This window comes from Giraffa tippelskirchi, chromosome 4, assembly GCF_054371585.1.
Source record: "Giraffa tippelskirchi isolate mGirTip1 chromosome 4, T2T-mGirTip1v1.2.pri, whole genome shotgun sequence".
Classification (NCBI taxonomy): Eukaryota; Metazoa; Chordata; class Mammalia; order Artiodactyla; family Giraffidae; genus Giraffa; species Giraffa tippelskirchi.
This window is the reverse complement of record NC_137278.1, coordinates 168,918,995-168,935,116: the sequence shown is the minus strand read 5'-3', so window position 1 is coordinate 168,935,116 and position 16,122 is coordinate 168,918,995. Positions and strand designations below refer to the sequence as shown.

General features: G+C 41.6%; 1 long non-coding RNA gene across 1 annotated transcript in view; it reads right to left on the bottom strand.

The window, feature by feature from the left end:
• Positions 1-15,002, bottom strand: part of LOC145545947 (uncharacterized) — a 59,054-nt gene extending 44,052 nt beyond the window's left edge. Inside the window, exon 1 of the long non-coding RNA XR_014082357.1 lies at positions 14,783-15,002. This is a non-coding gene — a long non-coding RNA (uncharacterized LOC145545947). The remainder of the gene's footprint in view (positions 1-14,782) is intronic.
• Between the last annotated feature and the right edge of the window lie 1,120 nt (positions 15,003-16,122).

The following is a 16,122-nucleotide window of genomic DNA, read 5'->3' as shown; positions in this document are numbered from 1 at the left end:
GCAGTTATAATAATAGTAGAAAGGGATGAAGTTGGGAGACTGAGGTTGTACAAGTGATAGAGCTAACTGAATAAGTGGAAGGTTAAGAATCAAAAGACCTGATGTCTAAGTCTTGGTAGCCCAACATTTTGTGAGTCAGTGTAGAATTTTAGAAAATTGGAAGATTTTATGGTCCTCTCCAAATCTTCATTTACATGTCCTTCTCTAATTGCAATAACATGGAAGTTGAATAGCAAATGTTTCTTCCTTGTTCTGTGTAATTTAAGCATTATTAAAAATAATAGCAATTTATGCTAACTTACATTGAGCATTGCCATGTATCCAGAATATTTCAATTTTATGCATATTTCTTCATTAAATTCTTGAAAGTACTCTATGAGCTATGTCTTCTTTTATTCCTATAGTTCCATGTTGAGGTATAAAGAAATTAAACATCTTACCCAAGGTCACAGAGCTAGTGCTAGAATCAGAATTAGATCCTAGGAAACATGGCTCCAAAGCTTGTGTCCAAACTGTTTACTATACTATCCTGCATTAATGAAAGTTGTTTCAGTTTGGAGGGTAGGGCACATGGCTTGTATCATACGGAAGATTTCTTTTTCTATGTACAATCTGGTGTTAACAGTCTATCCAGTGGTTTAGCACAGCTGAGAGGCCAAGACTTAAAGATATATAAATTGCTTTTGTCTATTCAACCACTCAACTAATCAATCAATAAACAATTGATACTTATTTAATAAACAGTTCATAAAATATGACTCGTTTTCAAGGGTTGGTGAGCAAGCCAATCATTTTGAGGGGAGGGTTAGTCTGAGGAGTAGTAGAAGATTATCTGAAAGGACATGATGGTGAAAGGCCTAGGATGTCAAGCTAAGTCTGAACTACAGATGAGGAGACAGACACTTCCTCTCTGGGTGGCCATCACATCCCATTTCTCTACTTAAGAGCACACCCATTCTTTATAATGAATAAGAACTTATTGCATTCAGTGTCTTGTAAGTTCTTTGAGATCTGTGACAATTTCAATGTCCTCCTGATCAGTCCAGACAACTATGTGTGTCTTCCATTAGAACCGCCCAGGCCAGTAGGCAAATTCAATCACCTACCCATATACAGACTTCCCTGGTGGCTCAGACAGCAAAGAATCCACCTGCAATGTGGGAGACCTGGGTTCAGTCCCCAGGTTGGGAAGGTTCCCTGGAAAAGAGCATGGCAACCCACTCCATTATTCTTGCCTGGAAGATCTCCAAGAACAGAGGAGTCCTGCAAGTTACTGTCCATGGGGTCGCAAAGAGTTGGACATGACTGAGCAACTAAGCACACAGCACACAAACCCATACTACCAGCCCAGCCCATCTCTGAGAAAGGATTTACTCTCAGAGGTTGGAGTAAGTTAAGAACCTAAAATCAGCACAAACTTATCTGCCATGAGTGTCTTTCCTTTTTCTAGAAAGAAAAAGATGCTTTATTTTTAGGAAATTCTAGGTCCATAAATACTGGCATACACTCTGATTTCCAAAAGCCTTTTCATTGCTCTTCAAGGACAAGGTTTGGAACTAATTGATCTAGGATGCTCATCAATGCAGGGTTTCACCACTGCTCTTGAATAGGAAAGAGTTGGCATTAATTCCAGGATAGTAGTTATTTAAGAACTTCAAAGATACTATTCTACAATTCTCTGGTCATTATTGTTCATAGGAACTCTACTGTTAATCTAATAATATTTCTTTTACAAGGTAGTCTTTTTTCCCTTATTGTTGCTTTCAAGGTTTTCTTTTTGTCTTTGACGTTAAGTTTCACCATGATGTGTCAACGTATGGGTTGGATTTTATTTATTATTCTTAAGACTCAGTGTGCCTTTTCAAGCCATCTTTGTTCATTTTAGAAAACTTTGCCACTATTATCTCTTCAAATATTGCCTCTTTCCTATTCAATTCCTTCCTTCTGAGGTATTTATATTCTCTCTTTCTGAAATTTCTATTAGATGTCTCCTTGCATCTTATGTCCTCATTTAAAACTATCTCATAAATTTGATTCCTCTCTAATATATTTCCTTTTGTTTATCTTCCAGTTTATTGATTCTTTTTTCAGCTATATATAATCTTGTATTTAAATCCACCATACTGTTTTCAATTTTAATGACTGTATTTCTTTATTCTTCAAAATTTTTATAATTTTTTAATATATGGCTTTTCCTCACATTTCTTGTTTGTTATTGCTTCTGTTTAATATTTTTTCTCTTTATTTTACATATCATTTAATATTTTCTCAGGTTGTTTTCTTTTCTCCATCTGTGAGTACTAATTTTCTTTATTGTTGAAATTTTTATCATGATAACTGTTATTTCATTTATAATTTTATATGGAAACTTATGTTCATATGATTTTTTCCCCCAGCGGGAGGTCCATGGGTCTCATAGATATCCTTACAGAGTGCTTTTGAATTTGCAGCTGCTAAGATCCTTGTGATCACACTAATTCCACAACAAATTAAGCCTTTATTTCCTATTTGGGGTTTTCTGAAATATGGTAATAATGTTATTCAGCTTACCTACCAGGATGCTTCAGGCTCAATATTTCTATTTCTTACGGCGACTTTGTTTTCTCACCCATTTATATTAAAGCTTACCTGATCAGGAAAACAAAGTTTTACCTCCTCTTAACATGGAACAGCACTTCAAGGCTCCTAGCTTTGTTAAAGCTCTCTCCTCCTCTCTCTTACCTCGCTACAAAAGCCAAGATTCTTTGCCCTCATATGGCTATAAATATCCCAGTCCATAGCTCACATGACCTATTTATAAGACCACTAACCCTGTGCAGCATCATTTCTTACTTAACATTTTCCTCAACTTCTTATTTTGTTTCTAGCAGCTACATATTTCTTTTTCTTCCTTTTGGGCTCAACATAAGGTTAAGCACATGGCTGCTACAACAGAAAAAGTATATTTTCTTTTTTATTTCAATTTATTTATTTTTAATTGGAAAATAATTGGTCTACAATATTGTGTTGGTTTCTGTCATACAACAACATTAATCAGCCATAGGTATATATATGTCCCCTCCTTCTTGAAAGTCCATTCCACCTCCCATCTCATCCCACCTCTCACAGAGCACTGGGTTGATCTCCCTGTGTTATACAGTAATTTCCCATTAGCTGTCTATTTTATACATGGTGATGTGTATGTTTCAATGTTACTCTCTCAATTCATCTCACCCTCTTCTTCCCTCATTGTGTCCTCACATCTATTCTCTACATCTGCCTCTCTATTCCTGCCCTGCAAACAGGTTCATCAGTACCATTTTTCTAGATTCCATTAATGCATTAATTAATTAATGCATTAATATACAATATTTGGAAAAAGGTGTATTTAAAAAAATGTTTAACTGAATTTATTTATTTGGCCACACCTCCCGGCATGTGGGAACCTAGTTCTCTGACCAGGGATTGCACCCGTGCCCCCTGAAGTGGAAGCAAGTGATCTTAACCACTGGACCACCAGGAAAATTTCCAAAACAGTACATATTTTACAGGCTCTGTATTAAACTTTTTCTGGTTTTAACTTAGTGAGTATTTGTAGCGCTAACAATTCCTGCAACATTAGGTCTGACATACTGTCAGAAGTTGCCCTCACTCGGTATCACAGATGTTTAGTTTTCAGACAGAGCCAACATTCAAAACATACACAAGGTTATCTTCCAAGCTGCTTCTGTAGCATCCCTCTGATTTTGAGGCAACCAGTTAAGGAACAGAACAATTGTGCTGGGTATTTACTCCCATATAATGTTTGCTTCACAGTGAGGCAGTCAAGGTAAGGATGCACTTCCATCTCATTTATAATGATTTAATTTGAGCTCCAGTCATACTACATATTTCTTTTATCTTGTATCACGGGTATCTATCATTACAGTTGGCAAATGATAAAAAATAACAACTAACATTTACCGAGCTCCTACTTTTGTGCCAGGCACTGCTCTACATACTCCACACATACAATTTCATTTTATCTTTACCACAAAGAACTGAGGTACAGAGAGGCTAAATAACTTGCTGATGGTCACACAGCTAGTAGGTGGTGGGTCCAGTATTCAAGGGCTTCCCCCATGGCTCTGCAGTAAAGGATCTGCCTGCAGTGCAGGAGACATGAGTTTGATCCCTGAGTAGGGAAGATCCCCTGGAGGAGGGCATGGGAACCCACTCTAGTATTCTTGCCTGGGAACTCCCATGGACAGAGTAGCCTGGCAGGCTACAGTCCATGGGGTCTCAAAGGTCGCAAAGTGTCAGACACCACTGAGCATGTATGCAACTGCACTAGTATTCCAATCTGGCCATTCTGATAGATGAGTGCCTCTAATGAGTACCTACATAGACACCCATTGGATGAACAGGAATATGCTGACATTACTATTATTACTATTATTACTATCATCATCATTGTATTTGGAGAAGAATGTATTTGAATGAGATCCTCCCTGAATGTGAGCAAATGGAAGACTGATGGGCAAGAGAACCAGGAGGTATGAAGCGTGTCAAGGAAGCTATGCAGAAATGCATCCAGCCCAGAGGTTTACATTCCAATTAGAACCGTGGCAAATTGCTCTTTCCTTCCACCATGGCCCCAAGCACATTGCTTATGCAACTGATGATTACAGGCAGCTTTTCTTTGAAATCTAGCTTTTCTCCTTCTAAACTCTGCAAGCCTTATAACTGTAGAGAAAAGGTTTAAATGAAGCAAATTAAAAAATTATCTTTGGTAGCACCATGTAGATACAGTGCTCTGTATCATGCAATGAGCATGTTTTTTTTTAAATCCAGACAGGTGTAGGGTCAAATTCAAGCTCTACTACTTACTCGCCTCCTTTTTTCCCAGAGGTGAAATGGAGAGAACATATAAGTAGCAGGGTTGTCATAAAGAAAAACTTAGATAATGCGATTGGGGGAGGGGCTCCAGTATCTAGTCAACAATATTTCTGCAAATTTGATGGCAGAAAGCGGGGACACAACTGACAGCATTTCTTTTCTAAGGCCCCACCACGTAAGCTTAGCATTGTCTTTGGGACTAGGTCTCTCTCTGAGCAGAGGGGGACCATTGCAGGGAAGCCTAGTCCAGTAGTTAAGAGCACTGCTACTCAGCCAAATGACTTGGGTTAAATCCTGCTCGCTACTTGCTGGCTGTGTGACATCAGGCAAATTACCCAGGCTTTCTGTGCCTCAGTGCTCTCATCTATCAAAGTAGATGTTACCTCATATGATTGTTATAAGTATCATGAGCTATATATTTGGACAGCAGCACCCGGCACTCAGGCGGTGTTCTGCAGGTCTTCTAAAAACATACCTACAGGGACTCCCCTGGTGGTCCGGTGGTTAAGAGTCTGTGCTCCCACTGCAGGAGGCACAGGTTCAAGCCATGGTGCAGGGGGGGATGGGGGCAGGGGCACTAAGACCCCACATGGCCAAAAAAAACTACCTACATTTATTTATAACTTAGTCACTCAGAACTAAAGGCAAATGCTAAGTTTCAAGTGCATACACTTGAATTGAATGGTCAATTTTTTTGTTTAATAATTACAGTGCTATCTTCATTATGGGTGGTATAGCTTAAGTGAATTGTTTCTACTTATTTCAATTTTCCTCTTGTGAGGCTCTGAGAAAGAGGGGAAAGAGAAGGGGGCTGGAATGGCAATGTTAAGACTTAGAAAGAATTCTTGTTTGGAGAGATGGATGAGCCTGAGGTCAACAGCTCTGGGTCACAGTGACAAGAGGAGCTTCGTGAGAAGGAAAGGGCTGATGTGTCCTAGAAGCCGTGACTATGGATGTCCAGGTGCTGTCCAGTGTCCTGGTTTTATTCTTAAACTCTGGTCAGAAGCATCCAGCATGAATTAGCTGTGTGTTGGGACTTCAAAGAGGGTCCTGCCTGCAGTGTGGTGGTGAGCAGTATGTGGCAACGTGCAAAGTGGCCTCCGCAAGGCTGGTGACAGCATGGAAACATGATTTTGAGGCAGCCAATGCGAACAGACTTAAGTTCATAAAGCAGCCTAGAGGGAGTGGTGACAAGCAACAAATGGATGTTTGGAACATAAAGCAGTCTGGGAAGTCTCGGAAACGCCTGGGAGATGCCCTGTGCTTCCAGCAAGCTGCAGGATGAATGCTGATATTAGTTATTTAGAAGTGAAAGACTTACTCTAAAATTTGGTAAAAGACATACAGCACTTATCTTTAAAGCAGCCAGCATGGTGCCTAGCACATTATGGAAGTTCAAACGTTGATCATTTTCTTCCCCTTATTTTTTTTTTAACCTTCATGAACTAAGGTACTCCAAAGGCACCCCAGCATTCAGACCAAGAGGTTGGCAGCTCCTCCAGCCCTGCGCCTGGGCTCAGAGCATCCTCCAAGGCTTTGCTCAGCAAGTCAGTCTCGGCTGCCTGACCTGGCTGGTCCCTGACACCACCCAGCAACACCTGTTCCCTCCATCTACAGCCAAGCAGACGTAGGAAAGCGGTGTCTTCTGTCGGATGCTGAGCAGAAGCTTTCTCAATGAGCCTTTGAGAGCCCTGACAACCAACACAGAGGGGACTTCGTTGGGGAGTGTGGAGGATGGAACTGTCTGGGTTTCCAGCCAGCTCTCCTGCAGGAGCTTGTCTGCCCAGCAGGCTCCACAATCACCTAAGCACTTCTTGCAAAAGAAAAAAAAGTCTCTTTCTGCTTCTCCTTCAGACAAATGACTCTGAATAATTATTCTGATTCATTTATTTGGGCTGTCGGGCCTGGCTCTGTCTCCTTTTGACAAGGGTTGACAGCCTGGGAGCCTGTGGCCTACCTCTCCTGGTTCTTCTAAACACTGGCTCTCCCTGTCCTGTTACTGACACGTGTCATAATCTGAACCACCTTTGATGAGGCCTGCAGGTAGGGTTCAGATGCATTATTCACTTGGCACCAGGGAGCTTGTTGGGTCCCAATTCAAGACATGGTGGACTCCAGAACCTAGGTCAGTGTTCTCTGACGTGTGATACCTTCACAGTGTTAGTACCCGATGTGTTTTTTGGTCGTGTGAGGTTGGAACAGTTTACTGCAATACGAAGATACTGAGATGCTGTTTATCATTTAGAATATGAAAGTGAAAGTCGCTCCGTTGTATCCGACTCTTTGTGACCCCATGGACTATGCAGTCCTTGAAATTCTCCAGGCTAGAATCCTGGACTGGGTAGTCTTTCCCTTCTCCAGGGGATCTTCCCAACCCAGGGATTGAACACAGGTCTCCCACATTGCAGGCGGATTCTTTACCAGCTGAGCCACAAGGGAAGCCCAAGAATACTGGAGTGGGTAGCCTATCCCTTCTCCAGGGGATCTTCCTGACCCAGGAATCAAACCGGGGTCTCCTGTATTGCAGGAGGATTCTTTACCAACTGAGCTATCAGGGAAGCCCCTATTTAGAATTTAAAGTACCCCTTAAAGTAGGATTTTTACTCCTCAAACATTTAAAAAAAAAGGTGATTCAATTTAAAGAATATAAAAAATATACTAGTATGGGCAGAATGTGGGTATAGAAAAAGTCACAAAGGTTAAAATAAGAATGAATACATTTGGAAGGAGGGTGGGAGGGAGGTCCAAGAAGCAGAGGATATATGTATACACATAGCTGAGTCACTTCATTGTACAGCAGAAACACAATACTGCAAAGCAATTATATCCCAATTATTTTTTTAAAGTAATGATGTGTTATACTATGCCTTGCAACATCCACTGAAGAAGTTGGCAGAATCAACCAGTGACTGATTTGGTGTCTATTATTAATCCTAGCTTATAGTACTCTCCTCCTCATAACAACAACAAATCTGTTGAAATAGTTTATCCATTATCTGACTTGTGGAATTATATACACAGTCTAAGATGAATCTTTCGTTGGTGATTAGACTTCTAAATTATGCAGCTTTCATCTTTTTCAGAAGAAGTAAAATGTTTTCAATTAAAAAAAAATTAATACATTTTAGACAAATTTGACACAAGGAAGAAGTTGCACTGTGTACACAGAAGAGGAATGTGTTAATTTATTCATTCATTAAAAAGCTTTTTGAGCACCCACTATGCTAGGCTGTTGTACAGATGGTGAGTATTGGAGTGGCAATTGTACAAAGATGCTGGGCCACATGAGCATCAGTGAATTGTTTTGGGGTTGGGTGACCAGCATTTAGCAACAGCGAGCTTCAGGCCCAGGTGCTTGGTAGATCTGAGAAAGGTCTAGCTCCAGAGACCTAAAATCGGGTAATGCTAGAGGCTTGTCCATGAAGAACTTGGACATCTTCATTTATGTATAACAAGTATGGTTCCAAGAGTCCAAAATGAGTCGCACATGGCCAATTTGAGAGTTGGCCTTTGAGGGACTGATTTACATGAGGGATGTTTCTACTGAATGAGGGAAGAAGGAATCTGGTGTATGGGTGTCCACCTTCCCCCTAATGTGGTGTTGGACACCAGCATTGACTCACTGACTATAGGACAGATTGGGTACTACAAACCCTGGAGGGCATCGTTCCCATCTGAAGCATGGACCATTTGAATTGTGGCAGTTTCTGGACAGATGATAGTAAGCTGTTTTATTCCATCCAAATTAGCAATATTATAACCACTTTCCCATATATGGAACCAACATGTTTTGGGGAAGGTGCACTGTAGGCAAATTCCCAAGTGATTCACATGGAGCATCTTGTTCCTTTTAATCTTGATTTTGTCTACTATCAATATTCTTGGCTCACAGAAATAAACCCACATGCCTATAATCAATCTTAAACAAGAGAAGCAAAAATAAACAATGGAGAAGACTGTCCCTTCAGCAAGTGGTATTGGGAAGGCTGGACAGCCACATGTAAATGAAGTTAGAACACTCCCTCATAAACTCAAAATGACTTAAAGACTTAAATATTAGACACTTAACATAAAATTTCTAGAAGAGAACATAGGCAAAATATTTTCTTAGGTCAGCCTCATAAGGCAACAGAAATAAAAACAAAAATAAATAATTAGGATCTAATCAAACTTATAAGCTTTTGCACTGCAAAGGAAGCCATAAACAAAAAACAAAATGTATGGACTAGGAGGACATATTTGCAAATGATACAACCAACAAGGGCTTAATTTCCAAAATATACAAACAGCTCATTCAATTCAATAACAGAAAAACAAACAACCCAGTCAAAAAATAAGCAGAAGATATAAATAGTCATTTCTCTAAAGAAGACATATAGGTGGTCAATAACACATTAAAAGCTGCTCAACACTGCTAATTATTAGAGAAATGCAAATCAAAACTACAACAAAGTATCACTCCTCACCAGTCAGAATGGCCATTATCAAGAAGTCTACAAATAATAAATGCTGGAGAGGGTGTGAGAAAAGAAAATCCCACTACACTGTTGGTGGGAATGTAATTCTCATTCTTTGGCATTGCCTTTCTTGGGGATTGGAATGAAAACTGACCTTTTATCCAGAGAAAATTCTACTTTGAAAAGATACATGTACCCCAGTGTTCATAGCAGCACTATTTACAATAGCCAAGGCATTAAAGCCACCTAAATGTCCATCAATAGATTAATGTATAAAGAAGATATGGTATGTGTATACATATATACATACACACACACATACAATGGAATATTACTCAGCCATAAAAAGGAAATAATGCTATTTGCAGCAACATGGATAGAGCTAGAGTTATCATACTAAGTGAAGTCAGACAGAGAAAGACAAATATCATTTGATATCACTTATGCATGGAGTCTAAACTATGATACAAATGAACTTATTTACAAAACAGAAACAGACTCACAGATATAGAAAACTTATGGTTACCAAAGGGGAAATGTATGGAGGAGGAATAAACTTGGAGTTTGGGATTAGCAGATACAAACTGCTATATATAAAATAGGTAAACAACAAGGTCCTACTGTATAGCACAGGGAACTATATCAATATCTTATAATAAACTATAATGGAGAAAAACAGTTCAATTGCTCCTCATGGTAATGCCTCATTAGCATTGATAATTTTGAGATTTTAGGGAGTAAGTAACAGCCTATTTTCTCCACCTGAGAGATGGTCAAAAAACCCAGGCAGATGGATATCAAAATGTTACCCTTATGACAGACAAGACTGGAGTGAAATGAATCAGATTTTTTGTCAAGTGGTCTTGCTAATTTTAATCCTGAGTAAGACATGCTCATTCATCCTGATACTGACCCAACTTCTCACACTCACAGAGATCCCCATACAGGGGCAGGCAGGCCCTTTACAACAAGGCAGAGAGCAGGTGAGAAAAGACATGCAGGTAAGCGGATCCCATACAAGAGGAGATAGGGAAGGTCTGGAAACTCTGTACTAGGCTGTTTTGCCTCCTATGGAGAAAAAGGCCAGGAATATTACTCAAATGTCCTTACTATCTAAAATGATGTACAGAATCAATGCAATCCATATCAAAATTCCAATGGCATTCTTTTCCAAAAATAGAAAATACAATCCTAAAATTTGTGTGAAATCACAAAAGACCCTGAATAGCCAAAGGAATCTTGAGAGAAATAAGAAAAGCTGGAGTCTTTACATGTTCTGATTTCAAACTACATGACAAAGCTGTAATAATCAAAACAGTATGGTGTCAAAACAGACACACTGATCAATGGGACAGAATAGAGAGCTCAGAAATATACCCATGAATACATATGTGGTCAATTAATTTATGATAGATGCACCAAGAACACACAATGGGGAAAGATAGTCTCTTCAATAAATGGTATTGGGGAAACTGGAAAGTCACATACAAAAGAATGAAACTAGAACCTTGTCTTATACTACACACAAATATCAACTCAAAATGGATTATAGAATGTAAAACTGGAAACTGTAAAACTTCTGGAAGAAACACAAGGGATAAGCTTCTTGATACTGGTGTGGCAGTGACACTTTGGATTTGACACCAAAAGCCAGGCGAACAAAAGCAGCAATAAACAAGTGGGACTACATCAAGTTATACTCAGTTTTAATAACTAGTATTTTTAATACAAAGCAGAAGCAACATTTAGACTTCAAAACTATGGCCTGGCCTTCATTTGGCAGGTAGCCTCTTGCAGAAGAGTATCAAGGTAAGCAGAGGGGAGGGAGAAGGGGGAGAGAGATGTGGGTATAGGAAAAGACGGCACAGCCACTTTCCCTGGATGTTTATAGTTGACTTTGCTAGAGATGTAAACAACATAATATTTGTTCACAGAATTGTACATCAAATTAATTCTTTTGTTCTTTGTGTATGCATGCTCAGTCATGTCTGACTCTTTGCGACCCCATGGACTGTAACCCACCAGGCTCCTCTGTCCATGGGATGTTCCAGGCAAGAATACTGGGGTGGGTTGCCATTTCCTTCTCCACGGGATCTTTCTGACCCAGGGATCTAAGCGCCTTCTGCATTGGCAGGTGGATTCTTTACCACTAAGCTCCCCTTTTGTTCTTCCCTCCCCCTTTTTTCACAAGTACAAAACATTGAGCAGAAAAGTGATGTACCTTATAATTTAATAAATTTCTTAATGGTAGGAGGATATCCTATACTTTTGCTTCTGGTGTGTGTAGTGGGGAAGACGTGGTGGGACTGGAAACCTAGGGCCCAATGGGAACCCTCCTTTTCAATATTTCATGGTCCTCTCTTGTTGGAGTAGGAGAGATAATAAGGCAGATTGGAGCCCAGACGTCTTGCTCTACCCATGCAAAGCAGAATCTCCATCCCCTAAATGGCAAGGGATTACATGCAGCTGTCTTCCTAAGAGAATGAGCGTCCAGGATTCAGCTGAAGGGTTTCCAGGAGATGAAGAGAGAGGAAGGAGGGCAGCCAGTGTGGGCTGTTAAAATGTACAAGATGCAAAAATTGATTCCTTTCTGCAGTTGTATCCTCTGTTAAACAGCATCTGACTCAGAGTAGTCTATGCACAGCCTCAGTGCCATGCTCAAGCAATTGAAAACTTTCTAAGACTATCCTTCCAAACCTAAGAGGAATTGAAGAGGAAAGAAAGAACAGGGTCATGGACAGTCTGGGTGGGTAAGGGAGGGTCAAGAAAGTGAAAAACTTATGCCACACTCCCTTCAAATGAAAGGGAGGAAGACAAGACCTAAATTTTCTTCCCCTTTTCAGAATAGCAAGTTCTTTTATCTATTTGCTCTCTTTTTCTATGCTTATTCTCCACTTCCCCTCCATTCTTTCTTTAGTCTTTTTACTTGGTGTGGGGCTTTTTTTCCCTTGATTTTTCCACATTTTAAACAACTGTTAAAACATAAAGCTGACAAAACAGGCAAATATCATTTTATAACCTAACCTCTGAGCTTGTAACAATATTAGCATAATATCTCTCCCCAGAGAAAGTCATTTTGAGAAAATGGCTTGAGCTGGCAGCAAACTCAATAAATTCCATGCTCCCCGAGCTGTGCATGACCTTACAAGTCCAGAGATGGCCTTTCTTTGTCCTCTTCCATTAAGAGAGGTTAGCAGTTTTCCCCAGAGTCCACAGTAGTGGAATTCAAGATGGAATCAAATTCACCATCAGTTGGATGAGCACCATCAGTTGGGTAGCATTATCAGTCCTTATAAAATAGTACAACAAACATCAAGGTTATAGTGTACCTTTATCAGAAAGTAATCTCAAAGTTTCTTTTTCCCCCTTAGGACTAAGGCTTTTTGAGGGGGAGGATCCTTTATGAAAGAGTCTATTGGGAATAAATTATCCCTGGTGACAGTTGGGGGGGAATCTGAGTTTAACCACTGCTCTAAGCTTCAGACAAGTTACCTGCTTCATGGGCAGGCTGGACAGTAAGCCCCACAGACATGAGGTCTGAGTTGTGACAGCTTGAAAGACAGCCTTCAGAATCAACAGCAGAGGGCCCATTGTAGCACTATTGACAATAGCCAAAACATGGAAGCCAGCTAAATGTCATTGACAGAGGAATGGATAAAGAAGATGTACATACATACTATGGAATACTACTCAGCCATAAAAAAGGAAATAATGCCTTTTGCAGGACTTAGGTGGACCTAGAGATTATCATATTAAGTGAAGAAAGAAGGACAAATATACGGTATCACTTATATCCACTTATATGTGGAATCTTTAAAAATGATACAAATGAAGTCTTTTATAAAACAGAAATAGACTCACAGACTTCAAAAACAAACTTATGGTTATCAAAGGAGAAAGGTGTGGGAAGCAATGAATTAGGAATTAACATATATACACTACTATATATAAATAGTCAATGAGTTCTGGTGTATATAGCACAGGAAACTCTACTCAACATTCTGTAATAACCTGTATGGGGAAAAAACCTGGAAAAGAATGGAGAGATATATATACATATATACATATATATATGTATGTATAACTGAATCACTTTGCTGTACACCTGAAACTAAAACATTGTAAATCAACTATATCTAATATAAAATAAAAATTAAACCAAAAGTAAAAAACAACCAAAACCAAAAAAAAAAAAAACCAGCCGAGGGCCATTTCTGACAATGGTTTAATGTCTTCCTGACTTCAGAAGGGATCCTGAGGGTGTTATCCAATAGGGATTAGAGAAACTGCATTGGATTTGGAATCAGAAAGGTCTGGGGTTCCTTTCCAGATAAATGCCCTGCTGGCTCATACTTTTGTTCACTCATGTCTACAAAGCTTCTGGGTCTCTACTCTGTGCAAACACTATGCTAACTATTAGAAGGAGACAGCACAGAGTGAAAAAGAGTTGCTCAATTTTTAGCATGAGCCTTCCCAGGTGGTGCACTGGTAAAGAATCTGCCTACCAAGGCAGGAGATGTAAGAGACACACACGAGTTCAAACCCTGGGTCTGGAAGATCCCCTAGAGTAGGAATGGCAACCCACTCCAGTATTCTTGCCTGAGAAATCCCGCGGACAGAGAAGCCTGGTGGGCTACAGTCCATGAGGTCCCAAAGAGTCTGACAGGACTGAGCACGCAATCACAGCATGAGTCCAATTCTCCTGGGGAGGTTGTTAATAATGCTGATTGTTGTCATTAAGTACTAGAGAGATTTTAATTCAGAAAACCTGGGGCGAGGTCTATGTCTACGTGTTAGGAAAGCCTCAGGTGATTCTTGTGAAGAGAAAATGTTATGAGACAGCCAACGTTATGAAACACTGGCTTTCAGTAATACAAACTGTAGGCGTTGGATCTTACAGATAACTTTATATCTTTATATTATTCCTTTAATCAGAACCAAAATAACTTGAAACTATGAAAAAGCAGGGCTAAGAGGGAAACTTAGAGTTGTAAATGTTTACATCAAAAAAAGGACTAGGGGAATAGTCAAAATGGCGGCAGGACGACCCTGAGCTCACCTCCTCTCACAAGCACACCAAAATCACAACTACCTCGGGACAACCATCTGTGAGAAAGAGTGGAACCTACCAGACACGACCTTCTACAATTAAAGACAAAGAAGGAAACACAAGGAGACGAAAAGGAGGGCTAGACTCGAGATATAATCAAATGCCATCCTCCCTGGTTGGGAGACCCACAAACAGGAGAATAGTATCACAGAGGTTCTCCCGCAGACATGACAGTTCCAAGCCCCACTTCAGGCTCCCCAGCCGAGGGCAGAGGGGTGGGGGGCCCTGCACCGGGAAGACGAGCCCCACAGAACTAGGGGAAACAGAGTCTTCACTCAGAAAGGGCATACCAAATCTTCCACACACTTGAGTCCAAGTGCAAAAGCAGTGATTTGATAGAAGCTTGGGCCAGACCTACCTGCTGGTCTCGGAGCCTCTCCTGGAGAAGCGAGGGGTGGCTGCAGGTCACCATGGGAACGCAGACACATATTGGGGAGCATTCAGCCACGGGGCCCTGCGATGGCTGATATCTTGCCCCGTTAGCCCCGAGACCTGGCATCAGCCAACACCCACAAGCCAAACAACTAGCTGGGCGGGGACACAGCCCTTCCCATCAGCCCACAGGCTGCCTAACCACTAAAGAGCCACAGCTGCCTTTGGACACGCCTCCAGGCAAGGCCAGCCCACCTGAGGGCCGAGACCCAGCTCCACCCACCCCTGCACCTGCAGTGCCCCCTCCCACTGAGAAGCCCGAATTAACTTCTGAACCCCCAGGGAGCAGACACTATAAGCAGAAAGCTGTAACCCTTCATTACAGGCCAGACACTACTCTGGAACCAGTCGGGCCTAGCCCTGCCACTAGGAGGGCAATGCAAACTTCTGGACACTCCAGACCATGTCTGGAGTGCTCAGTCGTGTCCGAATCCTTGTGACCCCATGAACTGCAGCCCGCCTGACTCCTTGCGACCCCATGGACTGAAGCCTACCTGGCTCCTCTGTGCATGGAATTTTCCAGGCAAGAATGCTGGAGTGGGTTGCCATGCCTTCCTCCAGGGGATCTTCCCAGCCCAGAGATGGAATCTGAGTCCACTATATCTCCTGCACTGTAGGCGAGCTCTTTTCTGCTGAGCCACTGGGGCTTCCCCAGACCTCATACCAGACTGTATGAGTAGTTGTCCCCGTCCACCCCTCCACTCACACCCACTGCACTTCCCCCACTCCCCGAAATGACCTGAACAGAGCTTTGGGATCCCCGGACCCTGCAGCCAGACTCCAGGAACAAGCTCTGCCTGCCAGTCGCTGCTGCTGCTGCTAAGTCGCTTCAGTCGTGTCCGACTCTGTGCGACCCCATAGACGGCAGCCCACCAGGCTCCGCTGTCCCTGGGATTCTCCAGGCAAGAATACTGGAGTGTGTTGCCATTTCCTTCTCCAGTGCATGAAAGGGAAAAGTGCAAGTGAAGTCGCTCAGTCGTTTCCGACTCTTAGTGACCCCATGGATTGCAGCCTACCAGGCTCCTCCATCCATGGGATTTTCCAGGCAAGAGTACTGGAGTGGAGTGCCATTGCCTTCTCCGTGCCTGCCAGTAGTCCTACACTAACCCTGGGACCTGACCTTACCTGCCAGTGGATGGGCAGCAGTCCCAGAGACTTTGAGACCCTCACTCCACCTACCAGGCAGCCAGGACAAGCCCCAGGGCCCCTTAGGATTCCACACCAGCCTCCTCACGACCAGGCCCTGTAAAACAGCAGCCTGAAGCA